Source organism: Notamacropus eugenii, chromosome 4 (assembly GCF_028372415.1).
Source record: "Notamacropus eugenii isolate mMacEug1 chromosome 4, mMacEug1.pri_v2, whole genome shotgun sequence".
Taxonomy (NCBI): Eukaryota; Metazoa; Chordata; class Mammalia; order Diprotodontia; family Macropodidae; genus Notamacropus; species Notamacropus eugenii.
In genome coordinates, this window is record NC_092875.1 from 246,083,959 (window position 1) to 246,092,398 (window position 8,440).

The following is an 8,440-nucleotide window of genomic DNA, read 5'->3' on the forward strand; positions in this document are numbered from 1 at the left end:
TTATAAGTCATGGCATCATCTTCTTAGTGTCATGGTCCTCCTTTGAGAATGAAGGACAAACAACAAGTCCAGGGCCAAATTTGAACTCAGGTCCTCCTGACTCCAGGGCTGGTACTCTATACACTAAGCCACCAAGCTATTCCTTACTATGTAATTTCACATTGACGTGATGCCATTGAATTCTTGTGATTGCCCTGTGAGGTGCTATTTGCTAGGCAGTGTAGAAAGGGACAAATATTAAACCGATTAACTGACTGATTGACTGGCTGACTAAATAAATACCTAAAAGCACCTGCTCATCCTATGTGACTTCAGGACAGAAGAAGCAGGGAAAGTCCACTGAGCTCTGAGTCAGAGGAGACTCAAGTTTGAATCTTGCCTCTGGCTCACTGACCCTCACCTCTCCGGAGCTTCACTCTCCTCTGTAAAACAGGAATAGAAATTACTTTATGATTTATGATTGCATGGATGTAGGGAACTCCCACACAAGCAAATTGCTTCTAGCAATGTAGGTTGGTTCCTTTTCTTCAACTTACAGTCTTTGGGAGCTGTCAATACTGAGGTATGGACTTCTCCAAAGTCATGTAGTCAGTTCATGTCAGAAGCAAGACTTGATCCTTGGTCTTCAAGGACAAGTCTCTATTTCACCATGCTGTCTCTCATCTGTAAAATAAAGGTGGTGGTGGTGGTAACAACCAGTGGTGTCCAACTCTTTGTGACCCTATGGACTTGTCCATGGGGCTTTCTTGGCAAAGACACTGGAGTGGTTTGCCATTTCCTTCTCTAGTGTGTCCCCATTTTATAGTTGAAGAACTGAGGCAAATAGTGGTTAAGTGACTTGCCCAGGGTCACACAGCTGGTAATTGTCTGAGGCTGAATTTGAATTCAGATCTTCCTGATTACAAGCCCAGTGCTCTATCTATTGCACCACCTAGCCTACCCATAAAATAGAAATAGTATGTTTCTAACAGGACTGTTCTGATGGTAAAATGATGTATATAGAATGATTTATAATAAAACTCTCTATAAATATTGATTTATTATGTAGGACACACAAGCTACATAGGATTTGTATCTAGGCAGGACTCTATTTGGTAATGAAATAGGTTTTTAAGTGGATTATTATGACCCTATAAAATATAAGTCTCTTGAGGGCAGGGACTATTTTGTTTCTGTCTTTTTATTCTCCGCACCTAGCACATGGTAGGGACTTAATAAATGCTTCTTGAATAAAATTGAATCCCTGGTAAAGTGGCTGATATGACTGCAGGATGGAACATGGTTCAATTTTTAAGTCTAAATTTCTGTTTCAGGTTGATTGCTGCCATCATGGGGAGATACAGATGATGGAGTTAGTCAGGAAGTGTTGGGAAATTACTTGAGTGACATTACAGAAAGGGATATAAGAGAGTTAGATTGGAAAACAATACTTTGGGCTATCTATTCTACCTTGTTTTTTTTTTCCCCCTAAAAGCATCAAATAGATTCAATGACTCAGTAAATGAACTCTAAGACCCTATGATGTAAAAGATGAGGTGAAAGTGAGGTCCATTTTGAATCTGTCATATGACATCTTGTAAGTCACAGAACATCAGTAACTGGGGTAGCTATTCAAAGCATTTTCTAGATTCCTGGCTTGTTAGGGCTGGAAGACATCTTAGAGATCACCTAGTTCAGGCTCCTTATTTTTACAATCATTGAATGATCATAGGTCTAGGAATGAAAGGACCTCAGACACTATTGCTTATGTGCCGAATAAAAGAAATAAAATTAAAAAGATTTTAATTTAATCAATAAATTAATTAATTTAATACAAATTCTTTATTTTACAGTTGAGGAAACTGAAGTATAGAAATGAATGATGGAATATCATTAATGCATGCTTGAATAGTTTTTCTTAAGTACTTACTATGTGCCAGGCATTATGTTATGCTTGATGGGTATAAATACAAATGAGAGATAAGTCCTCCTCTCATGGAGGCTACATTCTGGCAGGGGTGGGATGGATACAACACACATTGTGAAACGATCACTATGGGAGAGGTGTATTGGTTTGGGAAGTCAAAGAGATGATGAGAGGAGCAATAGGGCAGAGGACAGACATTTTTGATGTCCCATTTCCAGATAACATCAGTGTTAATTTGCTTTTGGTTCCCAGAGCCTAAGGTGTAAAGTGGATCAGGAAAAAAGGGGGAAATGCAGGACTCCTATGGCAACAGGGCAAAAGGCAATATAGCTGGGGTGTAGCATGGTTGGGTCTGAGGCAGACTATATATAGTAGGCTCTCACCAACTGGTATGGAATAACTTGAGGGGCAACTAGGTAGAGTAGTGGACAGAGCACCAGTGCAGGGTTTCAGGAGGACCTGAGTTCAAATCTCACCTCAGATACTTTGAACGCAGGTCCTTTTGATTCCAGGACTCATATCCACCGTGTCACCTAACTGCCCTCCCTAACACCAGACACACTGTAATAATGATAACAATGGCAATGATAACAAGCGAGGAAATAAGATACATAGGAAATCATAATAATGACTCATTTATGCAGTGCTCTGAGGCTTACAAAGGATTTTCTTCAACATCACTATAGGGCTTTCAGGTATAACAAAGAACAGCAAAAACAAGCAGTTAGTGACAACACCAGTCTGAAAAGTTAGTCCACAGGACAATAGTTTGAAATGGGCTGATGAAATAATGTCTTCTACACAGCAGTAGCTTGAATAAGGCAGTAGAGGAAGGTTATAACGGAAGTGATCGAATACTTGACTTATTAGTTCAATTTCTATGAGATCCTAGATATGTTACTTACACACAAAAGTTAATTTGGATTGTTAGTATAAAAAAGTCATGAGTTGGTTTTTCAAGTGTACCTTCCTTCTACTCTCTCTCTCCATATTTTGTGTGGACCTAATTATTTACTTGTCGTCTCTCCTCTCTCCCCCATTATGACGTACTCCTTTATGTCACTCCCACTAGGTGTGAATGTCCCCTGAGACTTCCTGCTGGGCTTTCTCTTCTTCCTCCATACTATTTTATTTTGGGAACTTATTGGATCCCATAGATTTAATTTTTATTTCTACGCCAATGATTCTTAGATCACTTGTCCATCTTTCTCCTAACCTGTAGACTCACATCTCCAGTTGCCTATTAGATATCTTAAAATGGATGTCTCATAGACCCCCAATATTCTACTCATGTTTCCCACACACACACACCCCAAGCCCTTCTCCTCTTCCTAGGTTCCTTATTACCACTGAGGTGATAAACTTGGGGCAGCTAGGTGGTACAGTGGATAGAGCACCAGTGCAGGAGTCAGGAGGACCTGAGTTCAAATCTCACCTCAGACACTTGACACTCACTAGCTATGTGACCTTGGGCAAGTCACTTAACCCCAATTGTCTCATCCTGGGTCATCTCCAGGCATCCTAATGAATATATGGTCACTGAATTCAGATGGCTCTGGAGGAGAAGTGAGGCTGGTGACCTGCACAGGGACACTCAAAACAAAGTCAAGTGCAAGTCATGTCATCATTTCTCTAATGGCATGGTCTTCTTTGGCAATGAAGGACAAACACGTTACCACTGAGGGTCCCATCATCCTCCCAGTTGCTCAGGTTGAAACCCAAGTTGTAATCAACTTCTTTCTCCCTCTCACCCCCACATCTAATCAATTGCAACATCTTGTCATTTCTACCTTCCTAATGTCTTTTGTATAGGGCTTCTTCTTTCATCTGATACTAGTAGCCTCCATCACCTCATTCCTGAACTATTGTCATAGACTGCTATTCAATCTTTTTGTCTTAAATTCCACCCCACTCCAGTTCAGCTTCCATTCAGGGTCAAACTGGTCTTTCTAAAGAGGTCTGGCAGTGTCACCTCATTTAAGTGGCCCCCTATTACCTTCAGAATCAAATGGAGAACCCTGTTTAGCACTTGAAGGCTTTTATCTCTTGGCCCCTTTCTACCTTTCTAATCTTCTCATACATTACTTCTCCCACATACTCTTTGATTCAGTGACATTAAATAATAATAACAATGAATAATAACCGACCTTTATATAGTGCCTTCTTTGTACCAGGCACTGTACTAAATGTTTTACAAATATAATCTCATTTGAATCTCATAACAACCCTTCGCTGTAGGTGCCCATTATATCCACTTTACCTATGAGTAAACCAAGACATACAAAGGTAAATGACTTGCCCAGGGTTACAGGGTCACACAGCTAGTAAGTGTCTGAAACCAGATGATGAACTTGGGTTTTCTTGATTCCAGGCCTAGAGCTTTATATCCCTTATGCCTCCTCGCAATCCCATTGGCCTCCTTGATGTTCCTTCTATAAGGCACTGCAACCCCAAATTCCCAGCATTTGCATTGGTTATACTTCAGGCATAGATTGCTCTCCCTCCTCACCTCCCCATCCTGGCTTTCTTAAAGTACCAGCTCAAATTCCAACTGCCACAAGAAGCCTTTCCTAATCCTCCTTAATGCTAGTACTTTCCCCCTGTATGTGTGTGTGTGTGTGCGTGCGTGCGCACATGTGTGTATGTATTATTTGTATGTAGTTGTTCATATTTTTGTCTCCCTATCAGATTATGAGTTTCTTGAGAGCAAGACATCTTTTTTTTTTGCCTTTTTTTTATACCTTCAGCACTTAGCTGGTGAGTGCCTGGCACATAGTAGGTGTTTAAATAAATTCTTGTTGACTGATTGACTATAGAAGCAAATACAGATGTCTGTGCCTATCATTGGTTTTCCCATTCCTTCTATCTTTGTCTCTGGTGCCTGAGTTATTGACTGTCCCTCCCTCTCCCTCTGTAGCTGCCCAGGATGCATCATAACAGTAACCAGAAGTGGCACTGGATATTCTCCCACAAGGAGCAGTTAGACACCTCTGAGCCAATGCCAACTGAAAGTTCAAGTGCAAAGTGGTGGCTAATGGGAAGGTTCTGTCAAATGATCCAGTCTTTCTTGAACCTCATGAGGAATTTATAATCTGCAAATATTATGAGAAAAGAATGTTAAATTTCTGTTTCATATCTAAGCCTATGATGCCAAGGTCTGTTGTTGGTACAGCATATATGTATTTCAAATGTATATTACTCAGTGATCCAGCATCACTCTCAGACAACAATATCACTTATACATTCTGGGCATGTAAATTTAATGTGTCCAGTGCCTGGTTTGTTAGAGTCCTCTTGGACAGGACAAATTTTGGAATATGAACTCCTATTTATGTGTTATCTTAATATCCACCTAGTCCATAAGTTTTACCACTCATATGAGGATTTTCTCATTGATTGAAGATTTGTTATTCATTGCTGGAGAACATAGAAGTTTTAAGGAAAGCAGATGATGACTTTCTTTTTTTTATAAAAAATTATTTATTTTTAACATTATTTTCTTTTGAAATTGTGTTTCAAATTCTCTCTCTTCTTTCCAGCCTTCCCTGAGAAGGTAAACAATATGGTATCAATTATACCTATGAAATCGTGCAAAACGTATTTACATAGTAGTCATAAAACAACACAACAAAAAATTAAACAAACAAGAAAATTATACTTTAATTTGCATTGAGAGTTCATCAGTTCTCTCTCTGGAGGTAGATAGTATTTTTTTTGTCATGAGTTCTTCGGAATTGTTTTGCATCATTGCGTTGTTCAGAGTAGCTGAGTCTCTCAGTGTTGATCATCATTACAGCACTGTGACTCTGCACAGTGATCTTTCAGTACTTCTCACTCCACTTTGCATCAGTTCATGTAGGTCTTGCTGAGTTTTTCTGAAACCAGTTGCCTCATCATCTGTTATAGCACAAAAGTACTCCATCACAATCATATGCCACAACTTGTTCAGCCATTCTCCAATGGATGAGCATCCCTTTATTTCAAATTCTTTGCCATCACAAAGAGAGCTGCTATAAATATTTTTGTATAGATAAATCCTTTTCCTTTTCCTTTGACCTCTTTGGAGTATTGACCTGGTAGTGGTATTGCTGGGTCAAAGTCCTTTAGGCATGATTCCAAGTAGTTCTCCACCAACAGTACATTATTGTACCTATTTCCTCTCGTGAGATGGTCTCAGAATTGTTTTAATTTGCCTTTCATTAATATTTTTCCATATGACTATAAATAACTTTGATTTCTTCTTGTGAAAATTGCCTGTTATTATCCTTTGGCTATCTATCAGTTGGAGAATGCATTTTATTTTAAAATAAATTTTATTCAGTTCCCTGTATTCTTGAGTAATGAGGCCTTTATCAGAGAAACTTATCGAAAAAAATTTTTTTTACATTACTTTATTTCCTACGGTACCTTTTAAAAAAACATAGTTTCCTTGAATATCTCTTTTAATTAAGTCTATATTTGCTTTTGCTTTATCTGGGATCATGATTGCTACCCCTGCCTTTTTCTACTTCAGCTAAAGCCTAATAGATTTTGCTCCAACCCTTTTTTTTAACTTTGTATCTTTTTGTTCCAAGTGTGTCTCTTGTACACAATATATTGTTGGATTCTGGTTTCTAACCCATTTTGCTATCTCCTTCTGTTTTATTGGCTATCTCATGTCATTCATATTCACCGTTATAATTACTTTCTGTGTGTTTCCCTCCATACGGTTTGTTTTGCTTATCTGTCTCTCTCTCTCTCTTTTTATCCTGTCCCTGCTTAAAAGTCTGTTTTGCTTCTCACCATTGCCTCCCTTAATCTACCCTCTCTTTTATCATTCCCACAGTCCCATATCTCTTATCCCCATCCTTTCCTATTTTCCTATTGTGTAATGATTTCTGTACTAACAGAGCATGTATACTCCTCTTTAAACCATTTTGGATGAGAGTGAGGTTCAAGCATTGCCTGCTACCTCCTCCCCCATTTCCCTTTCACTATAAAAGCTCTTCCTTGCATATCTTTTTTATGTGAGAAAAATTTTCTCATTCTACCTCTCCCTTCCCTGTTCTCCCACTTTTTCATTTTTTGGAAGATCATCTCAACATAATCAACTCACACTCATGACTTCTGTCTATATAGACTCTTTCTAACTGCTGTAATACTGACAAAATTCTTAGGAGTTACATGAATCACTTTGCCATACAAGAACATAAACATTTTAACTTTATTGAGTCTCTTATGATTACTATTTCATGTTTACCTTCTTATGATTCTTTTGAGTCTTCTATTTGAATGTCAAATTTTCTATTTAACTCTGGTCTTCTCATCAGGACGCTTGGAAATCCTCTATTTCTAATCTTCTATTTTAAATGTCCATTTTCCCTGCCCTGAGGAATTATACTCAGTTTTGCTGGGTAGTTTATTCTCAGTTTTAATCCTAGCTTCTTAGCCTTCTAGAATATCATATTCCAAGCCTTGCTCTTTTTTAATGTGGAAGTTGCTAAATCTTGTGTGATCCTGACTGTAGTTCTGCAGTACTTGAATGGTTTCTTTCTGGATGCTTGCAAGATTTTTTCCTTGACCTGGGAGCTCTGGAATTTGGCAATAATATTCCTGGGAGTTTCCATTTTGGGATCTCTTTCAGGATATGATCAGTGGATTCTTCCAATTCTGGTTTTATCTTTTGGACTTAAGATATCAAAGCAGTTTTCTTTGACAACTTCTTGAAATATAATGTCTCAGCTCTTTTATAAGTCATGGCTTCCAGGTAGTCTCCCTCTGACCTTTTGGTGGCTCTGCTGCTCCAAAATTTTATTTGAGGCATTATTTTAACATTGTTTGAAAGGAAATGTTAGGAAAGTCCAGCTAGGTCCCAGCCTGTACTCTGCCATCTTGGCTCCCAGTGATGACTTTCTTATTAGAATTGCTTTGACAGATGCTTACCTTTTATATACACCTTCAGAGATTGTTATGACCACCATTTTGTCTAGTGCCTCCAAGGCTGAAATCGATATGGAAAGTGACTTATAAAAAAGTCTTATGCTAAAAGAGAACTGATCCTGTTTTTCACAGTAGATACAATGGAATGTGTGAAAATCTTAGTAAAGAAGTATGAACTAACTAGACCCAAGAAACTTGCTTCCCTAAAACAGAAACTAGAGCTGAATCACAATGGTGAACTTATATTTAGTATAAATGTAAAGAAGATGGAATATTAAGATGATGAGTATGTCTCAAAGAAATCTAAGCAGGAAGAAGAGGAATGTTCTCTATATATTTTAGAAAAAAGGTCTTTATCAGAGACACTGGTTATAAAAACTCTTTCCTAGTTTTCTGCTTCCCTCCTAATCTTGGTTGCATTGCCTTTGTTTATGCAAAAGTTTTTCAATTTATTGTAATCAAAATTGTCCATTTTGCATTTCATTATGTTTTCTGTCTCTTGTTTGGTCATAAATTCTTCCATTCTCTATAAATCTGACAGGAAAACTATTTCTTACTCTCCCATTTGAGGAGGAAGAATAGATTGATGATGGTTTTCTAGATTCCTTATAACTT

The 8,440-nt window shown here is 38.1% G+C and overlaps 1 pseudogene; it reads left to right on the forward strand.

Moving 5' to 3' along the window:
• Positions 1–4,832: 4,832 nt before the first annotated feature.
• On the forward strand, positions 4,833–8,214 carry LOC140502468 (cyclin-H pseudogene; annotated as a pseudogene).
• The last annotated feature ends 226 nt before the right edge of the window (positions 8,215–8,440 follow it).